The following is a 25,278-nucleotide window of genomic DNA, read 5'->3' as shown; positions in this document are numbered from 1 at the left end:
TTGAAAGATTCTATCAATGATCATAAGAAAGAGATCCCACAAGGAAAGCCTCAAGGAACACTGTTGCAAAACTCCAGAGCTACAATTTCAAGGAAAAAATACTGCAAGCTGCCAGACCAAAGCAATTCAAATATCAAGGAACATTAGTCAGGTTTAACCACAAACTTCAATAAAGCTTCTTCCTCTTCTACAATAAGGGATCAGAAGGACTGGGATACCATATCCCAGAAGTTAAAGTACCTAGAGTTGCAATCAAGAATAGTTCTATACTAGAAAAAGAAGAAAGGTAAGGTATAATGGGACAATTAGTTTACATGAAGAGAAGCAAAAAACCAATTACAATTGAGAAAAAATAGAGAGGGAGATGCACATTGTCTGAAGCTAGATTTTATCATTTCTGGCCCAAAGAGGGGATAACTTAATTATTCTATTGGGTATAGAAATTTAGATAACCTTATCAAGAAGTAGGAGGAGAAAGAGGAAAGAAAAGGGAAGGGTTGGATAGAAGGGAGGGCAGATAGAAACAAAGGGTAAGAGAAAGGGGGATGGGGTGATAGAATATAAGATAGTGGGTGAGGTTAGTTAAAAAAAAACACTTCTAAGGACAGAGTGGAGATAGAGAACAAAAGTATATACAGGGGAGAATATGGGATGGAGGGAAATACAGAGCTGTTAATCACAACTGTGAATGGGAATGGGATGAACTCTGCCATAAAATGGAAGGGAATAACAGAATGGATTAAAAAGCAGAATCCTGCAATATGTTTACAGGAAACACATTTGACACAGAGAGACACATATAGAGTAAAGGAAAAAGGCTGGTGTAGAATTTATTATGCTATAGCTGAAGTAAAAAACAAAAGCACGGGTAGCAATTTTGATCTCAGATAAAGCAAAAATAAAAATAGATATAATTAAAAGAGATAAGGAATGACAATACATCTTGATAAAGGGTACCATAAACAATGAAGTAGCAGCCATACTAAATGTGTGTGTGTGTGTGTGTGTGTGTGTGTATATATATATATATATATGTATAGGTAGAGTATATAAATTCCTTGTGAAGTTAAATGAGATACAGAAAGAAATAGTCAGCCCAAGTCTATTAGTGGGGGACCTCAACAATCCATTCTTGGAATCACACAAATTTAAACATAAAATAAATAACAAAGATACTAGGGAGATTAATAGAATCCTAGAAAACTAGGATATGATAGATCTCTGGAGAAAACTGAATAGAAACAGAAAGAAATACATTTTTTCTTGGCATGAAATGGCACCTATACAAAAATTGACCATATATTAGTACAGAAAACTTTACAGTCAAATGCAGAAAGGCAGACATGGTAAATGTTTCCTTTTCAGATTATGATGCAATAAAAATTATATTCAATAAAGTAAGAAAGAAAGATAGACTAAAAACCAATTGGAAATTAAACTAATTCTAAAAAACATTAATGGGTCAAACAAGAAATCACAGAAATGATCCATAATTTTTTTTTACTATAATGATAATAATGACACAATATACCAAAACCTATGGGATGTAGCCAAAGTAGTTTGTAGGGCACATTTCATATCTCTAAATAGTTTTTTTGATTAAAATAAAGAGAAGGTAAATGAATTGGGCATCCAACTAAAAAAGCTAGAAAAAATTAAAACCAACAAAGCAATTCTGAAATTCAAAGGAGAGATTAATAAAATTGAAATTACAAAAACAATCGAACTAATAAATAAAACTAAGATTTGGTTTTATGAAAAGAACAACAAAATAGGTAAATCACTGGGTAATTTCATTAGAAAAAGGAAAAAAAAACAAATTACCATCATCATAAATAAAAAGAATGAACTTCTTACCAATGAAAAATAAATTAAAGCAATAATTGGGAGCAATTTTGCTCAATTCTATGACAGAAAACTAACAATCTAATTGAAATGGATGGATATTTACTAAAATGTAACCTGTCCAGATTAACAGAAGAGAAAATAAATTACTTAAATAATTCATTTTAAAAAAAAGAAAATTTATCAAGCCATTAATTAATTTCCTAAGAAAAAAATCTCCTGGATTAGATTCACAATCCACAGGATTCACAAGTGAATTCTACCAAAATTTAAAGATTAATTAATTCCAATACTATGTAAAATACTTTTTATTTGAAAACAAAATAGGTAAAAAAGGAGTCCTACCCAAATTCTTTCTATGACAAAATATGGTACTGATACTCAAACCAGGAAGAGCCAAAAGGTTCTCGTAAATTGCAGTATTTTTATCTTGGTAGTGTAGTTTTGGAATTCTGCAATACTGCTCTTTGGGGTTTTCCTTATGGGATCTCTTTTCATAGGTGATTGATGAATTCTTTCAATGAGTAGTTCCCCTTTTGTTTCTAGAATATCTGGGCAGTTTTTCTTAATGACCTCTTGTTGAATCCTATCCAGATTCTTTTTTGGTCATGGCCTTCAGGTAGGCGAATGATTTTTAAATTATCTCTTCTGGATATATTTTCCAGGTTAACTAGTTTGCCAATATTCTTTCATTTTTCATTCTTTTTGTTTTGTTTGATTCTTGCTGTCTCACAAAGCTATTAGCTTCCATTTGCCTTATTCTAGTTTTTAATATGTAGTTTTCTTCAGTAATCTTTTGTATCTCTTTTTTCAATTTGGTTTATTCTATTGAGTTTAAGGATTTGTTTTCAATTTTTTCCTTCCTGTTCCAAAATTGACTCTCTCATGCATGACTCTCATTTCTTTTCTCATTTTTTTCTTCTACCCATCTTATTTTACTTTAGAATTCTTTTATGAGCATTTCCAAAAAGTGTCATTGGACTTGAGACCAATTTATCTCTCTACTTTTCTGTGGACATTCTGTCCTTGTCTGACTTTATGTTTTGGTCTGCCCTGTGACCATAGTAGCTTTCTATAGTCAAGATTTTTGTTTGTTTGTGTTTTTCTGTTTCTTGTTCATTTTTTTTCTTTTCTTTTTTTTTTTTTTTTTTTTTTTTTTTTTTTTTTTTTTTTTTTTTTTTTTTTTACTTTTAAGGTAGCGTTCTGTACTAGGGTAATGGTGGCACTATCACAAGCTTCCTGTGCAGCTCTAAGTCTTGGTTTTAATCACAGAGGCCCTTTGTGTTTGTAGGGGATAGATTTGCATGCTCTTTTCAGAAAATAGCCTGTTTTCCCAGAGTTGCCTTCAGAGCTGGGACTGCAAGCTGCCCCACTGATTTTCTCCTCTACTGAGCCAGGATTGAGGATATCTTAGTTGCTAATTTGTTGTGATTAAGATCCTTTCACCTGCTTTTCCAGTATCTATCTTTCACCTATACTGACAAGACTATGTTCAGAGGCTTGGTTTCATGTGGTTTTTAAGAGAAACTGGAAGAGCTTAAGCAGCTTCTTTACTTTTGGCTCTACTGCTTTTTTCAATAACACTTGCACCTTCTGGTCTCAGTTTCATTATGAAGGCGTTTATATATGGCATTATTTCCACTCTATTTAGCAGTTTGATGGCTAAAAAAACTCTCTCATTCCTTTCCTGATTATTTAAAAGTTTAGATCTCTGCTCTATAATCCTCAATCCCCCTTGCATCTACTCACCTGTCCCACCCCTACTCCTTACTATAATACTGTAAAATGAATATAGGAAGGCAGAATGATGTAATGCTCATAATACTGGTTTTAAACTTTATCTCTGTTACTACTTGGATGACCTTGGTTAAGTCCCTTATTCACTGAAAGTTCCTTTCCTAGAAAATAAAGACAATAATTATTTATACTCCCTCTTTCAGAGGGCTGTTTGAGGTCAAATAAAATCTACTTCAAGTGTTTTCTAAACTTTAAAGAACTTTACAGTGTCAGATATCATTATGACTTGTTCCAACATATTCCATTATTTTGTTTCCTTCTATATGTTCACATTCTTGGTGACAAGCAGGAGCTTGGCCTACACATTTATCAAGAATGTGTTATTTATTTTATAAAATTTTTTTGTGAAATTCTGGCCCAATAAAATGTATCTTTACAACAGTGATGGTTGGTTTTCTAATCCCCTATGAGGAAAAATTCTGTTTATTCTTTTTTTTTTTTTTTTGTGATTTGATTGGAGAATTACTGTGAAATTTAGTAAGAGAGGGAAATCCTGATATTGAATTTTTTGCAGCCAAAATTTTTGCCTTTTCCAACCCTTCACATACAGCAAATCAAATAAACCCAGGAAGATGGTTACCAGAAAGCATATAATCCTTGCAGAGTTTTAATTGAAGAAAGCATATGCACAATAAAGTGTATATTCTCTTGTATGGTAAGTGATCAGCTTAACTCTCTGCCCTTGTACCCATTCAAAAGTAGAATTATTTATTCTTTTTGAACTTCCCATGGCTGAGCATCTCTCTTTCTTACTGCCATTATCTAATCTAGTCTATCCCCTTCTGGTCTAAATCTGTGGGACACATGATTCCTAAGCTCATACTAAGAATGATCCAGGGGTTTTCTGCCACCCCCAGTCTCACTGCCTTGCTGATCCTTTGTTCTTGTTTTCAAACCCAGCTTTTTCAACATTGGTCTAATATCTGAACAACCCAGATAACTGGAGTCCAGAAAATAGGTCCCTTGGTACTCCGATACTACTTCTTGAAAGGGATCTAATGGAATGGTTTTGAGAGAGAGGAAGGGAGAGAAGGAGAGAGGGAAAAAGGGAGGGAGGAGAGAGAGACACACACAGACACACAGAGATAAGACAGACATAAACAGAAACAGAGATAGAGAGACAGACAGAAGCAGGAATAGAAACAAAGCCAGGGCAACGTGAGAGGGGAAGAGAAAAATAGAGACAGAGTTAGACAGAAATATATAGAGAAAATGAGAGATATATAGAGAAAGGGGGAGAATGTCTTTGGCATTCAAAAAGACAAAATGTGGAGAGAGAAAAAGGGGGAGAGAGAGAGAGAGAGAGAGAGAGAGAGAGAGAAAGAGAGAGAGAGAGAGAGAGAGAGAATGATAGATAGATAGAGAGAGAAATACAGAGATAGACAAAGAAAGAGAGAAACAAAGATGCAGAGGGAAAGCATACACTTCGAGAAACTGGATTTTCACAGAAGGGCAACCCAGGAGGGTGAAGAAATTCAAATTAATGCCATAGTGGGAATAGTTGATAAAACAGGGATATTTACCATAGAAAAGAATAATTTTAGAAGAAACATGATAGCTCCATTCAAATATTTGAAGAGCTGTCATCTGAAAGAGGGATTAGACTTGTTTGTCTTGGTGACAAAGGATAAAACTAAAAATAATGAGTAAAATTTACAAAGTGGTAAAGTTAAACTTTATTTAAAGGGGGAGAGAATCTAGCTGTTAGAGTTGCCTAAAAGTATCATAAAAGATAGTGTGTCCCTCTTGAAGAAGTCATCAGCTAAAGATTGGATGTTCAGTCTTTTTTTTCAGAAACAGGTTTCACTAGAAAACAAATAAGATTCCTGCCAACTCTGAAATATATTGAACTTATAGAAAATAGTAGTAATGTATACATATGTAAAGCATTATTTCATCAGAGAAGCTATGTTAGTTTACTCAGAGGTCATCATATGAATTCACAGAAATCCTTTCCTTTGTGGAAAAGTCTCTGGGGTTACATACAAGATCTAACAGTTGGGTAAAGAAAGTTTATTTTCATTTTTGTTATGATTATTATGGCTATTCTAATTAGCAGCAATGATAATTTTTTTAAAAAATAGCAGTATTTTCTCTAATAACAAAGTAAAATTTGAATACATATATATATGTATATATTTAATATTTTATAGATAGCAGTATGAATATAATATTATATATTGCATATTATTTAAATGGAGGACAGCAAAATTTGGGCAGCAACATAACTCAAATGGGGCAGAGACTTCCTAATTTGTAACTAACCTCAGAGGAACAAAGTAACTCTGTTTTGTCTATACCAGCATAGCACAACAAGTAGGGAGAAATAAAAAGATATGAACAAGAATAACTCATTTTTCATGGAAATTGAAGGGAAGCTAATTAAAAAAAAAGGTTCTTCATTTCAAGAGAGAAGAGATACAGAATCACTTTCTCTTTTTGTTTACAGTAGGACTATAGAGTTGAAAAAATATATTACCAGGTCATATATTTAAAAATTGATGAGATTTTTGAGACCATATCTTCCAGTATCCCCTCCTTTATTGCACACGAGTAAAGTGAGGCTTCATACAGAGACTGATAATTTTCCAACAGTAATACAAATAGTAATTATAAAGGTAAAATTTGAACTCAGATTCCTAACTCAAAAACCAGCACTCTTCACAATACACAACTTTCTCGGTCAACTCCCAAATATTATAAATGAAAAAAAACAGGCCCAGATAGGAAAAGTGATTTGCTTAAATTCACACATGACAAAATGTAATCGGTTTATAATTTAAATCTCTTTGCTTCAATTGCAAATCCAGTTAGCTTTCTATTGCAGGACAGATAATCACTATGAAAGTTGTACATTATGTGCAATATTGTTGGATGTTCAATATATCCTCAAGTATTAAGAGAGTGGAAAATAAATGTATCCTCTATTTATTCATTCAGAAAATCTCCAGACATCATGGAAAAAATCTCAAATGTAAAAATTTCATGATAAATCTTAAGATGTAAGCGTTGGAAACCTTAGTGAAGGAGTCAATAGCTCAAGCCCTTGACTAATACCAGGGAAGATGATACTAGGAGAGAATTTTGCTCAACTTTATATGCTTGATGTGTTTAGAAATTGTTCCTGAGTTTCTTTGCCGAGAGAAGTTCATCATCTATCATAGAATGTTAGAGCTGGAACGGTGATAGGATTATAGAATAGAAACTTTAGAGCCAAAAGGCACCTTAGTGATCCCTCTCTCATTGTATGGATGGAAAAAGAAAAGCAGACTCACAGAGGTGATGTGGATTTCTCTAGGTCACAAGTTAGTTATTGACAAAACTGGAATGAGAACCAAGTCCCCTAATTCCCAGTGTAGTGCTCCTTTCACTATAAGAAGAAAGTGAGTGATATACACCATTCCTTGCCCCCACAAAGAAAAATAAATAACTAAAAAGAAAGTAATGCTTCTTCTGTGAGTAGTAATGGCTTAATAGCCTTTGGTGTCTCTTTTTTTCTAAACCAACAGGGTGCTATCATCGCATTTTATATTAACTTTGGCACTTCAGTTTTTCTCTTGGGCACACTCAGCAGGCATTGAAGACATTGTAATGGATGGCTTGTGTGACAGCTATTCATGGGAATGGCTTTGCTTTGTTGTAAGAATTGCTCTCCACCTGAGAGAAAAGAAAGTAGTTAAGCCTGAAAGTTATGGAGAAGGGTATTGTCTGCTATTATGGTCTAAATAGAAAGCAGCTTACCATTTCCTTTGAGAACACTGGAAGATTTTTATGTAAGTATACTTGGACTGACACAGAGATATAACTAAGGTTGAATAGTTGAGATTTTCTCCCAGGGATGGGCATGGATGAGTGGGGAAATGGGGGGGTCCTGCTTCTCTTACAGGTTCTAGAGATTGCTAGCCCCATTTATGTCCCTACATCTCAAGAACATCTGATTTCCTGTGTTCCTATGGGATTTTTTTTTAAGGGTATAACAATACTGGGAGAAGGCAAAACAGTAAGGTTTATAGAAAAAGGGAAAGCCACAGTCAGCTACTAATTCATGAATACAAATTAGATTTTCTGTCCTGAGTCCTATATGCCTTTTTCCCACTTTCCTATTCCTCAATTGTCCCAGATGCCTAGATTCCTAATCACAGTTTTACATTTCATAATCTCTAGACTCAAATTAGTATTGTTATTTACAGAGTTCTTCCCCTCACAATGGTATTACTGAAAAAAAATCTTTGCATATTTGACTAACAGAGAATCTGATGGTAACTAGAGATATAGAGATACTAATTCTTGTTCTTTTTATTTAACAGGGATGCTATAGGAAGCTTTTCACAAATGAGAAAATGATACATAAAGGTAAGATATTATTGATGATCAGCAAAAATAATTTCTCATTGAGTGAATAAGGTATTTTTTTCAACTTAATTAGATAGATATAAATCCCATTTTGGAAATTTCAAATGTATATGCTATATCAAATAAACAAGAGAGAAATTACAATAGCATCGGAAAACTCATGCTGACCTTGAAAAATGAAAAACTATTTTTTCTACATTTCTTTTACCTATTTGGGAACTAAACTGAAACAATCAATTCAATCTACTTTGGTTGTAAGCTTCTGAAGGTCTAGGACTATGTCTGATTTTGTCTTTGTATCCCCACAACCTCATACAATATTCTGGACATATTAAAGCTTATTAAGTTGAAGTGAACCAAAAGTTTAAATGCAATTTTCTGGGGGGGAAATTGCTTTTCATGAGTAGGAAGACTGTCTATATTCTATATTCTGTAATTCATCCTCTGTCTTGTTATGGACTAATATATCAAGATACTCTTATTAGTTCTACAACTAGATTGAGATGAAACCATGACATATAACTATAAAACAATAAAGTCAATTCACTCAGAGGCTCAAAAATGCCACCCACATTCACAGTGAGAACTGTGGAGCTTGAATGTGGATGCAAGCACAGTATTTTCAACTTTTAATGGTTGTTGGGATATTTTTTTTGCTTATTTTTTCTTTCTTCTGTTTCTTTCCCTTTTGATTTTATTTTTCTTGTCAAATATGGAAATATATTTAAAAGAACTGCATATATTTAACTTATATACTTTCTTGGGGGGGATAAGGAAGAAAGGGAGAAAAATTTAGAATACAAAAGTTTTATAAAAATGAATATTGAAAACTATCCTTACATATATTTGAAAAAATAAAATACTATTAAAAAGAAAAACATCATCAGAAAGATGATAGACTAAGAAAAAATAATGTATCAGTCATATGACATGAAAGATAACCAATGTATAACTGCCTGTTCTGCAGTGGAATGCACGAAATGTAAAGAGACTTAGAAGAATTACCTCAGCACATAAAATGGACTATCTTTGGGCAATTTGTGGAAAAACATAAGCAAGATTTTATACATGGATAGATATATGTAAGTTACAATCCTTATCATGGGAATGAATGTTACAAATTGATGATATCACAGATAAAAACATTGGGAGTAACAAAACAAAATTTCAATAATACATTTATAATTTCTTTAAATATTGCATTATCATCTTTCATTGCCATATCACCTAAATTTCTTCTTGTATTCTTGTCTCTTCTCACTGAAAACTGTACCCAAAATTTTAAAAGGAAAAAAGGAAAGTATGCAGGATTGCCTATGTGACATTGGAAGACTCCTTTAATGACTCCAAAGCCCTCCATGAAATAAAAGCCCATTATCATCATCATCATCATCATCATCATCATCATCTACTAATGGTTGTCATAGAACACTATAGTCATTGAAGAATTAAAATTGAGAGTTAAAATTGAAAAATGCAAGTAGAGAATGAAATCACAACACATAAGAAAGAGTAACAAAAGGGATATCTTGCCTAAGAAATGTATGCTCAAGAAGATGATGTGGTCAAATAACAAATGTAGGGAAGAATGACTGGAAGATATCTTTTTATATGTTCCTTTGAAGCAAATGAAGTTTAATGGTGAGTTAAATATAAATATCTCCTGGACCAGATTTGTGTAAAGAAATAAACAAAAGAGTAATGCAAAGATACATTGATATCATATTGTTTGGGTCAAAATATTATTTGATAATTTAATTCCATTTAAGATTATCAATGTATGTTAGCAGGATTTATTTTTAACTTTATTAAAATTTAATAAGCTAGCCATTACAATTCTTTATTTACCAACAAGGAATTTAAATATAAGGCTCAGTCTGATTTTTGGATCATTTTAGGTCCAGAATATAAAGAAATAAGTGATCTTCTTTGATAATAATGTATTATGGCAATAAAAATAAAGGCATAATGTGAAGATTTGGGTTGAATTCTCCTGCAATACTTACTAGTTATGAATAAATGTATCAATAACAAAGGAGTTATATCTCATCCTTGGAAGTCATTTAATTCAAGTCCAGTTTCCTCACTTATGAAGGAGATATATTTAATTGTCAGACATCTAAAGAGTTGCTATGTCAGAAACACTCATAAAACTTACAATACTATAGAACTCTTAAGATTTAAATTGTAAGTAGATACCCCAAGGTGGTAGGTGATTTACAAAAAGAAGAGCTCTATATAGACCTAAATATTTACAGCAACTATTTTTGTGGTAGATTTTCATTGGAAAGCAGATTTTCATTGGAAATGGCTAAACAAATTATGGGAAATGAATGAAATGGGATATTGCTTTGCTATGAGCAGTGACAATTATAGAGAGGATAGTGAAAAGATTTTCATGAACCGATGTAAAGTAAGCAGAACCAAGAGGGAAAACTAGACATCCATAAAAATAGAAATAGAAAAAACTTTTACTACAAAACAATAAAATATGAATGCTGTAAGATTACAAATATTAATCTTAGTTTCAAAGAAGAAATATGAAAAGGCATACTTTCCTATTCCATGGAAGAGACTGGGGCAGGGGGCAATCTATTGCTGTAAAACATTGCATATATTATCAGATTTTAAAAACAAATCGATCATTCTTCCTTTTTTTTATTCCTTTTAATAATATATGGCTTTCTAGAAAGATGCTAATAGCATTTAACCGAGAGCATATATGTGCCTATATATAGACATATGTATTTAAACATATATTTATATAGTGTCACATAGAAATACACATATTGTCCAGTCACATCCATATGATGATGGATGAACTGTATATGCTGTTTATGAAGTAGGAAATTAAAGACTGGATCATAGCTATTCTTTATCTGCCTGTTTTTTTTTTTTTTTTTTTTTTTTTTTTTTTTTTTTTTTCCCTCCGTGAATGTTTAGAAAGCTTAAGAAAATACCTTAATTTTTTTTTCCTTATCAGGAAATAGTTCTAGACATGGCATTCTACCTGATAAAGCTAAGATGAGTTAAGAGGTGCTACAGAGATGAGCCCAGAAGCTAACATCAGGAAGGAATTTCCAGAGAGATTTTGCAATTAATTAGTAGACAAAACTAAACCAAGACTGTATGTCCAGACAGCACATAAGACCAACAGGGACCTGATCACTGGAGGCTTGGCACCAAGAGAAGATTAGACCCAGTGACTGATAGTTGTGCAGTGACATCCTTAGAATGTGTCATTATTATTATTATTTTTTTAAGGATCAGGTATGAAATTTTCCTGTTTTTTTCCTTTCGAAGCTCTTTATAACTGGCCCCTCAGACAATTTCCTCTCCTATGTGCTCTTCAAATCAGTAACACTAGCTTCCTTGCTCTTCTTAGAACAAGACACTCCATTTTCCAGTTTTGAGAATTTTACCGTATATCTCTATGAATGGGTTATTCTATTTCTTCATCTCTATCTTCTGGGTTCCTAAAGTCCTAATTGAAATTCTGCCCTCTACAGGAAATCATTCTGATCTTTTTAAATTCTAATGCTTTCTCAGAATTTATTAATTTAAAATTTGAATCGTTTATAGCTTGTTTGCCTATAATTATTCTATATTTTCTCTTCCCTTAGAATGTGAGCTCTTCAAGGGAAAAAATTCCTTTGTAATTTTGCGTATCCCTAATACTTAACATAGCTCCTGGCATATTACAGATATTTAATAAATGTTTGCTGACTGACTGAATAATTTTATAAAATGATAGAAGTTCTGTAGCATCAGAGGTTGAGATGATCTTACACACAAGTGGCTAAACTGAAAATTATCCAATCTATATGGCTGTTATACATAATTCTAATTATTCCTCTCTTATTGCTGATATATTTGCAGGAAAGTCTACCCTAAGCTTTTTCTTACTATATTATTTAGTGTTTATTTTTTCTTAAATTAATTCTTTTGCTAACAAAAATAGCATATACATTCTTTGGGTCTCACGAGTCATGGCTTTGAATGGATGTAAAACTACAGAGTAACTGAAAATAAGCATGGGTATTCTAGGTGACCCACATGGGAGAGATAAATAACTGGGGTGCTAAATATTAAAAACCACCAAGAATCAGTATCTATTTATTTAAAGTGAAGCATCTTATTCAGCTTTTCATAAATTGTTTCTACCTCTTTTTCCTCTGCAACTGTTGGTAAGACATAAACTGCAGTTATTTTTACAATAGTTCTCTTGAAAATACTTATCATGAGTACTAACTGAGAGATGGCTAAATATCTCTTGACATGTTTTTCCATTTTTTTAAATCTCCTTTGTTCTTATGACAAAACTGACTCTACCTCTCCTTTCCTTGAAGGGAATCTGTAAGCCATCCTTCTATTAAGCAAATAAATGCTAGATAAATGATTAAATACTTAGAAGTGGCCAGCATGATCTAAGAGATTTATATGTAGAGCCACTATCAAATAGAGAATCAAGAAAAGCCCTTTATTAGGCTTTGAAAAGTAGATTAAATAGGCCTGGACCTGTGAGTTCATTTCCATGAAGAACTCCAAAAGAAGAAACCCCCTCCACCACTGTACTTTAGTAACTAATCATTTTATATTAGTTCTCTTGGATACAAAGAAAGTTTAATTCTTTGACAGAAGTCACATAGGATATGGCAGAGGGTTTGGACTTGAACTGAGGTATTCTTTTTTTTTTTTTTTTTTGCTATTATAATTGTTTATTATTATTATGAAATGAGGATAATAATACATTGGTTGTTTTATAGGATAGTTATAAGGAAAGTATTTTGCAGACTTTAAAGTGATATATAAATGTGAATTATTATCAATCTGAAAATAAATATAAGGATGCAGATTGATCACTCAATCTTTAGCCCAGTTGCTGGCACTTAGTAAGCACCTGGTTAATGTTTATTGACTTGACTTAGTCACAGACAAATCTGTGAGTCAGTTCTTTTGTTTTTTTGTTTTTGTTTTTGTTTTTTTTTAATAGCCTTTTATTTACAGGATATATGCATGGGTAACTACAGCATTAACAATTGCCAAACGTCTTGTTCCAATTTTTTACCTCTTATCCCTCCACCCTCTCCCCCAGGTGACAGGATGACCAGTAGATGTTAAATACATTAAAATATAAATTAGATACACAATAAGTATACATGACCAAAATGTTATTTTGCTGTACAAAAAGAATCAGACTCTGAAATATTGTACAATTAGCTTGTGAAGGAAATCAAAAATGCAGGTGGGCATAAATATCGGGATTGGGAATTCAATGTAATGGTTTTTAGTCATCTCCCAGAGTTCTTTTTCTGGGTATAGCTAGTTCAGTTCATTACTGCTCCATTAGAAATGATTTGGTTGATCTCGTTGCTGAGGATGGCCTGGTCCATCAGAACTGGTCATCATATAGTATTGTTGTTGAAGTATATAATGATCTCCTGGTCTTGCTCATTTCACTTAGCATCAGTTCGTGTAAGTCTCTCCAGGCCTTTCTGAAATCATCCTGTTGGTCATTTCTTACAGAACAGTAATATTCCATAATTTTCATATACCACAATTTATTCAGCCATTCTCCAACTGATGGACATCCATTCAGTTTCCAGTTTCTAGCCACTACAAAAAGGGCTGCCACAAACATTCGTGCACATACAGGTCCCTTTCCCTTCTTTATAATCTCTTTGGGATATAATCCCAGTAGTAACACTGCTGGATCAAAGGGTATGCACAGTTTGATAACTTTTTGAGCATAGTTCCAAATTACTCTCCAAAATGGTTGGATTCGTTCACAACTCCACCAACAATGCATCAATGTCCCAGTTTTCCCGCATCCACTCCAACAATCATCATAATTTTTTCCTGTCATCTTAGCCAATCTGACAGGTGTGTAGTGGTATCTTAGAGTTGTCTTAATTTGCATTTCTCTGATTAGTAATGACTTGGAGCATCTTTTCATATGACTAGAAATAGTTTCCATTTTTTCATCTGAGAATTGTCTGTTCATATCCTTTGACCATTTTTCAATTGGAGAATGGCTTGATTTTTTATAAATTAGAGTTAATTCTCTATATATTTTGGAGAACTGAGGTATTCTTGATTCCAAAACTGGTTCTCTATACAACTATACAATATTGCCTTTTTTGATAAAAGAAAACATTATCAACAGAAGAAAATGATGAGGGCCTTTAATCCTAGGCATATGGGACATTGTGAGCAAAAGTTAAATTGATGGAGCTCATACTAAAGCCTGGGATACAATGACTAATGTGGTTTAATTGAAATGCAGTATATGTAAGGGTAGCTAGATGATATAGTGAATGGAGTACCAGGCCTGAACTCAGGAATACTTGAGTTCAAATTCATCTTAGGACACTTAACTAACTATTTGACACTGAACAAGTCACTTAACCCTGTTTGCCTCAATTTCCTCATTTGTAAAATGAGCTGGAGAAAGAAATGGCAAAATATTCCAGTATCTTTGCCAAGAATCTTTGCTCAAATGGGATTATGAAGAATTGTACATGACTGAAATCCTTGTACAATCACAAAGTATATACAAAATGGATAAACATGATGCTAAACTGAAAAAATACATTGGAACCAAACTATGTACAGTTTTGAATGTCAGGCTAAAAATAGTTACTTGAGCAATTTGAAGGATAGAAAATAGAAGGCAGATAGTGAAGTTCAGGCTAACAGTTAAATAGGGTACTAATAAATGAAAAGAAATGAAGAAGTGAACCAGGATGGTATCAATAGAGGTGAAAGGAGAGAGCAGATAATCACACTATCTATTGTTTATATGGTACTTTCAAATTTATAAATATATTAATATATACTTACAGTTTTGAGCATTTTTACAGTATATCTCTATGAATGGGTTGTTCTATTTCTTCATCTCTGTTTTCTGGGTTCCTAAAATCCTAGCTGAAATTCTGCTCTCTACAGGAAATGTTTCTTTTGACTAACACCTGTTAGTTGTTACTATAAGTATTATTATCCCCATGTTATAGATGGAGCAACTGAACCTCTGAGAAGTTAAGTGACTTGATCAAAGTATACATTCAGGTCAGGGGTGATAGTTGAACACATATTTACCTGCAGATTCAGAACTTTCATTCAGTTCCTCAACAAATTTTGGTATTTATTATTATGTCATTTTATTGTTATATTCATAAAACTTCTATAAGGTAAGGGAAAACATTTCACAGAAGAAGCAGAAGATTTTAAAATTAAGTACCCAATTTTATTTTTTGCTGAGGCAATTGGCGTTAAGTGACATGCCCAGGGTCACATAGTCAGGAAGGGTTAAGTGTCTGAAGCCAGATTTAAATTCAGGTCCTACTGACTTCAGGGCTCGGGATCTATCCATTGTGCCACCTAGCTGCCCTAAGTACCAAATTTTTAAACTTTTTTTATTCTTTATTGACAGTTTTTTTCTCCATGACCTTGAGTTTGAATTCATCCCTTCCCAGAGTTGCCTCCTGATTTATCATATTGAATTTTAAAAAAGGGGGCAAGCAATTCAATAAAATCAACCATTATCAGTCAAGGATGAATATGTTGTGAGCTGTACCAAGTCCTCCCATCTCTTCAGAGTGAGGGGATACACTTTCTTGTCTCTTTTGGGGCCTGAGCTAAATCATCAGGATGACTTCATTTATATTCTGTGCTCCTACTGGGAGTACTTAGGTATGGTTCCAATTTAGGTTGGAGTCTCTAGGAAGTCTAAGGCTGGGAATCCAAGTATAAAATAAATCCTTGTCTCTTGGGATCAGTAGAAGTGTTGTAATCAAGGGGTTCTGAAAGGAATTTGTTTGGGCCATAGCAGGGTTGAAGACTTCCTGGAGGAAGCTTCATGTATTCAATTGGATAAGGAAGGTGGAAGGGTACACTATCACAGACCTGGGGAAATCTCCAAAGCCATCCAGTAGAAGAGATAGGAAGGAGGGATCTTCATCATGGGAAACGGGGCTTAGCCCCTACAAACTGCAAAGAGATTTCAGGATTTGGGGAAGGAAGAAATGGGAGGAGGCATGGATAGTTGACCAAGCCTCTCACAATCCCTTAGTCCTCCTTTGACCAAAAGTCAGCCAATCCCAGGATTAGGTATCTAGGCAAGAGGACAATAGAGATCTTTGTAGTTTTTTGTCAAGGGTAGTGATGCGCTTATTCTGCTTCTTGCCAGCTCATTGAGAAGTGAAATACCTTTCTATTTACCTGGGAAGGAAGGGATAGGTGAGAGTCCCAGATCAATCTCAGAACTGCGGTGTACAGGAGGCCTTTTGTGGAGTATTGTAGAGAGGGACTCCAAGGAGATCCAAAGTGCACTCAGTCCTAAGGCTCATCCTGCTCCAAGGCTGGAATGTGGATGCTCCTCATCCCAGGGAGCTTTAGCTCCTAGTATCCTCCTTACTGTGGTTAGTTAGAGCTCATCTGATGGGGAAACTGGAACAGGCCCTGGCTTAGCACCATACACACTGAAGAAAGAAGAGAGGGGATCTTAGGGGCCAGGAACTATTGGCTCCAAATCTTGGCTAAAATAGGAGATGCCTTGTACGCCTCTGTGTGTGTGTGTGACAATGGTTCACGGGTCTGGGACAGACCCTTGGCTGATGATGTGGATCTTCTTTGCTTAGACAAGAGAAGAGGTACAGGATTCCCACATCCCAGAGGCTATAAGGATAACTTTTTCTGCAAACTTTATTTTTTTGAAGAATTTTCCCATGAGCCAAACCAAAGAACCACCACCATCACTGACTCAATTGTGGGTTTATTGCCATCTCTGGAGACCCTGTAACAGATAGGGGAGTAAAGCCTCCTAGAATGGGGGCTCTTTTCCTGGGTAGTCCTCCATGCGGCAGATAGATGAATGAGACTTGCAGGGGTGGCGGTTCTTTTCCTGAGGGTGGCAGATAGTTGAAGGAGGTTTCCAGGAATGGAGGTTCACTTCTCCAGGGGCACATAGTTCTGAAGCTGTACAAAATTAAGAATTGCCTAGGTGTAGCTAAATGGCTCAGTGTATAGAGCACAGCCCTTGGGATCAGGAGGATCTGAGTTCAAATGTATGTGAGATTACATTGCTAGTTGGGTGACCATGGGTGATCATGGCCAAATAATTTAACCCCAATTATCTCATTAAAAAATTCTTAATGGAAACATGAAGTTATTTAATTCCTGAACTTTCAGTCTAGTAATCATTCTACTAAATGAACTTGCCAAATAGTGCTTACAGATTTACTTGCAGGCCAGCCTCAAAACAGTAGAAGGTATTTGAAATATAAATTTTGATGAGTGACCTGCAAAAGATTAAAAAAAAAAACAACTTATATTGATATTTTGACATTTTCTTGGCCATTTTTCAAAGGTCACTGAGGAATTTTAAAGTGTAAGTTTTCTTTTGGGCACTCAATTTTATAAATGATTGATTCTTCTTGTCTCCATAAAAATCCAAATATAGTATTTTAAAATGTGATTAATCAAAAAAAAAAAATAAGTGAATGAATCACTGGTTGGAAATTGGTATCTTCAGAGATCATATCACTTCTCAATTTTGACCTTGACAAGGCAACTAGGTATGCAGAGTGAATGAGCCAATTATTTTAAAGAAGATACAGGGCATGTAACCTGTCTCACTTTTCAGTATGAATAACAGGCAGTTGGAGAGATTTCAGTTTGCTGAAACTTCAACATGAGCTCAGAAGATTATTCAGTAGTCCTTTAATGAGTAGGTCTTTGCAGGTATTTCTTTTGTGAAATTTTAACCAAATATTATTTAAGAAGAAAGACCCAAGAAATTTCATCTATGAAAGAATACAATATATTTTAAAACTGATAAAACAAGGTAACATTAACTTTGGCTTGGAAATATGTGCATTAATATAATTGTTGAAACAACATTCTACTATACTTTCAATATGAAAATTAAATGGAGAGAAACTAAATGTTCTGAAATATTATCTGCTATTATTATATAATTTTAGACATGCAAATACAACCATGTATGGACTTAGTTGAGTGAACATGAACTGGAAGACTTAACCTTTACATTTATACAGTTCTTGCACAGTGTCTCCCACTGACTCAATTGGGTAGAGCTTTATATGGCACATTATATCTGGTCAGTTTTAGACATTGACTATTCAATTATCTTCCTGCCTGCTATATTCTCTCTTTCTCTCTTTTTTTGGTTTCCAATGTTCTGTATTTATTCCTCAAGATGTTAATTATCATGAAATTTTGTCATTTTGAAGTCAAAAGATAAACTGACGAGTTAAAATTCTTGGGCTATTGAAAAAACCCAGATGTAAAGAAAATTGCTGAGTTTGATCTTCTCATTTTCTCATTTTAAAATTAGAAATGCTCAAATGCACCTTTTTCATGTATCTATTTATTTAATATTTTCCCCAGTTACATTTTTTATTAGAGGAAGTTTATTTATTTTCAACACACATTGCTATATGAATCATGTTGGCAGAGAAAAATCAGAGCAAAAGGGAAAATAACATAGGAGTAATTAAAAAAAGAGAAAAAAGAAGTGAACATAACTGTGTTGATTTACTTTTAGTCTCCTTCAGTTCTTTTTCTGAAGGCAGATGGCATTTCCTGTCCAAAGTCTATTGGGTTCCTTTGGATCACTAAAGTACTAAAAAGAACCAATCCTTTTATAGTTGATTATCACATATTCTTGCTGTTATTGTGTACAATGTATTCCTAGTTCGGCTTGTTTTGCTCAGCATCAATTCATGTAAATCTTTTCAGGCCTTTCTATAGGCAGCTTGTTTATCATTTCTAGAGAAAAATAATATACTATCACCTCCATATACCACAACTTGTTCAACCAATCCCCAGTTGAGGGACATCCACTCCTTTTCCAATTCATTGCTACCACAAAAAAGAGCTGCTACAAACACTTTTGCACATGTGGGTCCTTTCCCCTCCTTTATGATTTCCTTGGGATACAGATTCAGTAATGATATAGCTGGGTCAAAGATATGCAGAGTTTTATAATCCTTTGGGCATTGTTCCAGGATTCTCTCCAGAATAGTTGGATCAGTTCACAATTCCAACAACAATCCAATTTTCAGACATTTAGCATTATTTTTTTTCCTGTCATCTTAGCCAATTTCAGAGGAGTGAGGTGGCAGCTCAGAGTTGTTTTAATTTGCATTTCTCTAATAAATCATGGTTTAAAGCATTTTTTTCATATATGTATAAATGGCTTTAATTTTATCATCTGAAAATAGTGTCCTCACATCCTTTGAGCAATTGGGGAATGACTTGTGTTCTTATAACTTTGACACAGTTCTTGATGTATTTTATAAATGAGACCTTTATCAAAAATACTGGCTGCAAAGATTTCTTCCCAGCTTTGTACATCCATTTTAAACTTGTTTCTTTTGGTTTTATTTGTTCAAAACCTTTTTAATTTAATGTAATCAAAGGTATCAATTTTGCTTTTTACAATGTTCTCTAGTTCTTCTTTGGACATAAATTCTTCCTTTCTCCAAAGATCTGATAGGTTAGCTTCTGATATTATCCTTTAGTTTCAAATCATGTATGCATTTTGATCTTATTTTGGTATGGGGTGTGAGATGTAGGTCTAAGCCAAATTTCTGACATCTTCTTTTCCAGTTTTCAGAGCAATTTTGGCCAAAGAGTGAATTCTTATTCAAGAAGCTGAAGTTGGGAGTTTATCAAATACTCGATTGCTATAGACCTTGATCATTTTGTCAATATGTATCTAATCTATTCCACTGATCCACTATGCTATTTCTTTGTCAGTACTAAATGGTGTTTATGACTGCTGCTTTATGATATAGTTTTAGATTTGCTACCACTAAGTCTCCATACTTTGTATTTTTTCATTAATTCCTTTGATATTCTTAACCTTTTGTTCTTCCAGATGAATTTTGTTATTATTTTTTCTAGTTACATAAAATGATGTTTTGGCCATTTGGTATGGCACTGAACAAGTACACCAATTAAGGCAGAATTGTCATTTTTATTATATTAGCTTGGCCTAACCATGAACAAGTGATTTTCTAGGTATTTATATCTGATTTAATTTGCATGAGAAGTGTTTTGTCATTGAGTTCATATAGTTCTTGGGTTTGTCTTGACACATAGACACACAAATATTTCATTTTTGTCTACAGTAATTTTAAAGAAAATTTTTCTTTCTATCTCTAGTTGATGGGCTTTGTCAGTAATATATAGAAATGGAGATGATTATTTTTGGGTTTAATTTTATATCCTACAACTTTGATAAAGCTGTGAATTTTATTTCCCCATTGCCTATTCTAATTCCTTTAATTTTTCTTTTCTTATTGCTAAAGCCAACATTTCCAGTCTAATGTTGAATAATAATGGTAATGATGGACCTTTTTGTTTCACCCCAATCTTATTGGAAATGTGTCCAGTTTCTCTCTATTACAAAAAATACTTGCTGTAGGTTTTAGATAAATTTATTAGTTTAAGCCTTTTATCCAAATATTCTCTATTCTTTTAATAGGAATGGGTGCTGCATTTTGTCAGAAGCTTTTTCTGCATCTATTGAGATTATCATATGATTTCTCTTGATTTCATTATTGATGTGGCCAATTGTGGTAATAGTTTTTCTGATATTGAACCAGCCTTGCATTGCTGGCAAAAATTCTGCTTAGACATATTACAGTATTCTGCTGATAAGTTGTTGCAATCTTTTTGCTAATATTTTATTTAAAAATTTTGCATCAATATTCATTAGGGAGATTGGTTGGCAATTTTCTTTTTCTATTTTGACCTTTCCTGGTTTCTGTATCAGTGCCATATTTATGTTATAGAAGGGATTTGGCAAGGCTCCTTCTTTATTTGTTTTTCTAAATAGTTTACATAGTATTGGAATTAATTGTTCTTTAAATGTTTGGTAGACTTGTTGCTATACAGTTGGGCAAATTATCTCCTAATTAGTGCTTTATTTTTTATCATTGGTGATAAGTTCATTGTTTTCATTTTTGATGCAGGTGATATAGTTTTACTCTTTCCTTTTTTCTGATCAAATTAATCAAAGGTTTATGTATTTTGTTAGTTTTTTTTTCTTTTTTCTTTTCTTTTCTTTTTTTTTTAAATAACTTTTTATTGACAGAGCCCATGCCAGGGTAAATTTTTACAACATTATCCCTTGCACTCACTTCTGTTCCGATTTTTCCCCTCCCTCCCTCCATCCTCTCCTCCAGGTGGCAAGTAGTCCTATACATGTTAAATACGTTACAGTAGATCTTGGATACAATATATGTGTGCAGAACCTAACAGTTCTCTTGTTGCTCAGAGAGAATTGGCTTTAAAAGATATAAATAACCTGGGAAGAAGAACAAAAATGCAAGCAGTTTACATTCATTTCCTAGTGTTCTTTCTTTGGGTGTAGCTGCTTCTGTCCATCCTTGATCAATTGTTTTTTTTTTTTTTTTTCATAAAATCAACTCATAGTTTTCTTAATTTCTATTTATCAATCTCTCCTTTGAAGTTCAAAAATTTTAATTTGCTATTTAATTGGGAGATTCAGTTTGTTCTTTTCTAGCTTTTTTAGTTGCATACCTAATTCATTGATCTCCTTTTTTGTATTGTATTTATGTTGCTAATTAATTAGAGATAAAAAAATTTCCCTTAAGGACTTCTTTGATTGCATCCCATAGGTTTTGATATGTTGTCTCAGAATTGTTATTTTCTTGGATGAATTTATGGATTGTTTCTGGATTTGTTTTTGGATAAATTTATGGATTTGTTGTCTGATCCACTCATCCTCTAGAATTAGGTTATTTAATTTCCAATTGGTTTTATTCCATCTTTCCCTTACCCTTTATGGAATATTATTTTTTATTGCATTGTGGTGTGAAAAGGAAGCATTTTCTATTTATGGCTTTTTGCATTTGATTGTGAAGTTTTTATGCCTTAATACATGGACAATTTCTGTTTAGGTGCCATGTACTAACCAAGAAAAATATGTATTCCTTTCTTTCCATATCCAGTTTTCTTCAGAGATATGTCATATCTAGATTTTCTAGGATTCTATTTACTTTCCTAGTTTCTTTCTTGTTTATTTTGTGGTTAGATTTGTCTGACTCTTAGAGGAAGGTTGAGGTCTCCCAGTAGAATAATTTTGCTGTCTAATTATTTCTCTAATTGGCTTAAAATCCTTTTTAGTAATTAATCTACATTACTACTGCCCACACATTTGGTATCATTACTACTTCATTATGTATGGTATGCTTTATTAAAATATACTTTCTCTCGTTATCTCTTTCAATGAGATTTATTTTTATTTTTGCTTTTTTTCTTGAGATGAGATTTGTCATCCCTGCTTTTCTTTTACTTCAGCTGAAGCATATTGAATTTTGTTCCAGCATTTTACCTTTATTCTGTATGTGTCTCTCTGTGTATAAGATATTTCTTTTATATAACATATTGTAGGATTCTGCTTTTTACTCCACTCTGCTATTTTCTTTCATTTTGTGAGAAACATCATTGAATTTATTTTAACAGTTATAATTACCAGCTCTGTATTTCCCTCCATTCTATTTTCTACCCTATACATACTTTTGTACTCTTTTTTCACTTTGTTCTTAGTACTGTGTTTTTATTTTGCCTACTCCACTCACTGCCTTATCTCCTATCATTCATCCGCCCTTCTCTTACAAATTTTTTTTATCCACCCACTACCCTATTTCCTATGTCCTCTCCCCCTTCTCTTAGTACTGTTTTTTTTTTTATCCACTCCACCTACTACTTTATCTTCTGTCAATCTTTACCCACTTCTCTTACCTTTTCTTCTAGTTTTTCTACTCTCCCTTCTATCTTGTCCCTCCCTTTTCTTTTCCTTTTTCTCCTCTTACTTCTTTATAGAGTTAGATAAATATCTATATCCAACTGAATGATTAAATTATTCCTTCTTAAAGCCAAAATGATGAGATTAAGCTTCAGACAATGCTCATCCCTCTCCCTTCTTTCCCTGGTCTTTTGAACCTCCATGTGAACTAATTATTCCATTATACTTCCCCTTTCCTCTTTTTCCAACACAGATTTTTCCCATCCTTTAATGTCTTTTTCTTTGATGTCATTGTATCAGGGACCCAAATCACAACTTCATCCTCAGTCCATATGATGCCCCCCTATGTCTGCCTCAATGACAATTACAATTCACAAGTTACAGATATCATTTTCCTATCTAGATATGTAAACAGTTTAACCTTTAAATATATATATATATATATATATATTATTATTATTATTTACTTTTTTATGATTCTCTTGAGTCCTGTGTGTGCAGATTAAAATTTCTGTTTAGTTCTGTTTTTTTTTCAATAGAAATGATTGAAAGTCTCTTACTTTATTTAAGCTCCATCAATCACCTCCCCTAAACGATGAAGCTGAATCTTGCTAGGTAATTAATTCTTGGTTGTAACCCCAAGTCATTTGCCTCCCAGAATATGATTTTAGGCCCTCTGATCTTTTATTGTAGAAGCTGCCAAATTTGGAGTCATGCTGATTGTTGCTCCTTGATATTTTAAATGTTTTTGTCTAGCAGTTTGCAGTATTTTTTCCTTGAGATTACAGTTTTGGAATTTTACGGCAATGATCTTTGAGCTTTTCTTTGTGGGATCTCTTTCCAAAGGTGATTGATGGATTCTTTCAATCAGTATTTCTCTTTCTGTTTCTAGAATTTTGGAGCAATTTTCCTTAATGATATCTTGCAGAATGCTATTCAGGCTCTTTTTTGTCATGGACCTCAAGTAGGCCAGTAATTTTTAAATAGTCTCTTTTGAATTTATTTTCCAGGTTGCCTATTTTGCCAAGAATGCGTTTCACATTTTCTTCCATTTTTTCATTGTTTTTATTTTGTTTGACTGATTCTTGTTGTCTCACAAAGTCATTAGCTTCCATTTGCCTATTCTAGTTTTTAATGTGTGATTTTCTTCAGTTAACTTTTGTATCGCCTTTTCCATTTGCTTGAATACTCTTTTCACTTCAGTGAGACTGACTTTTGTTGAAGTTTTTAGTCTATCTTGAGCTGGAGAGTGGTTTCCTTCCATCAGACCCTACTCAGAGGCTTGATTTCATACAGTAATTGGGAGAGATCAAGCAGTATCCTGACTATACTCCACCATCTTGGCTCTCCTGCCTGCTATATTCTCTTTCCTACCTTTACTTTCCAGGTTTGGAGCAACAATCAAATTAAAATTGCCATTATTTTCCAGGTTTGGAGCAACAATCAAATCAAAATTGCCATTACTTCTAGAAAAGGCATGTCCATTTGTTCTCACTGGTTTTACTCATTTTCTTGGTTTAGGCCTGATTAATACCAGTTAAACCTGATACTTTGGGTCCAAATATGAAGTTAAATGTGACATTTGTTATTTAGCTAAGAGAAAATGATTTTTATTTTACTTAACCACAGTAATTAAGTTCACTGAACTGATAAGACATAGTGTGCCATGTGTGTGAAGAAACTCTCATCATAACAGAGTAAAGAAGTTTAGAGGAAGGAAGAATTGTTCATCCAAATAAAGCCTTGATCATTTGTTCACACTTTTTCATTTTTTTTCCTAATCTATTGTTGTAAGATAGAGGAAGGAGTTCCAGGCTCTTCTGTTCTAGATATTAGGTGACCAAAAGAATTGCCAGTGGTCTGAGCTTTAGTCCTTTTAACAAATTCAATCGAGGAGAGTTTAAGTTTTGGGTTTTGGGCTTTTTTATTGAGACTGATTCTTTGATTCACAGCTGATGGTCTCAAAATGCTTTGAGCTGCTCCATTTTCAGTTTGAAGTGGCTCATTACTCCCTTTTAAGCAGAACAGTGACCCTTTTGGGGTCCATAAAATATAAGTCAAATTTACTGTGAACAACTAATTGGTTTTAGCCTTACTGGAATCAAAATATCCTAAGCTAAAACAATTCACTCATGTCTGCTTTTCCAATAAGGGAGATTATAGATATATCGACTCACCTGGCACAGTAGCTTTCTTTATTAAGTCACATACTTTTTCAAACAATAAAAATCTATCTTCTTTCCTAATCAAACTTTCCCCTGAATTGAGAACAAAAGAAAACAAAAATGCAACATATTACAAAAATTTATAGACAAAACAAATTTCTGAATTGATCATGTTAAAAAAATTTAATTCTTCATTTTGAGGCCTTCACCTCTATATTACTATTTGGAAAGCATGTTTTATAATTAGTCTTATAGATTTATGGTTGGTCCATATGCTGATCACATTCCCTAATCATCAAAGTTATTTGTCTTTAA

The sequence above is a fragment of the Sarcophilus harrisii genome, chromosome 4 (assembly GCF_902635505.1).
Source record: "Sarcophilus harrisii chromosome 4, mSarHar1.11, whole genome shotgun sequence".
Lineage (NCBI taxonomy): Eukaryota > Metazoa > Chordata > Mammalia > Dasyuromorphia > Dasyuridae > Sarcophilus > Sarcophilus harrisii.
Note: the sequence above shows the minus strand (reverse complement) of the source record.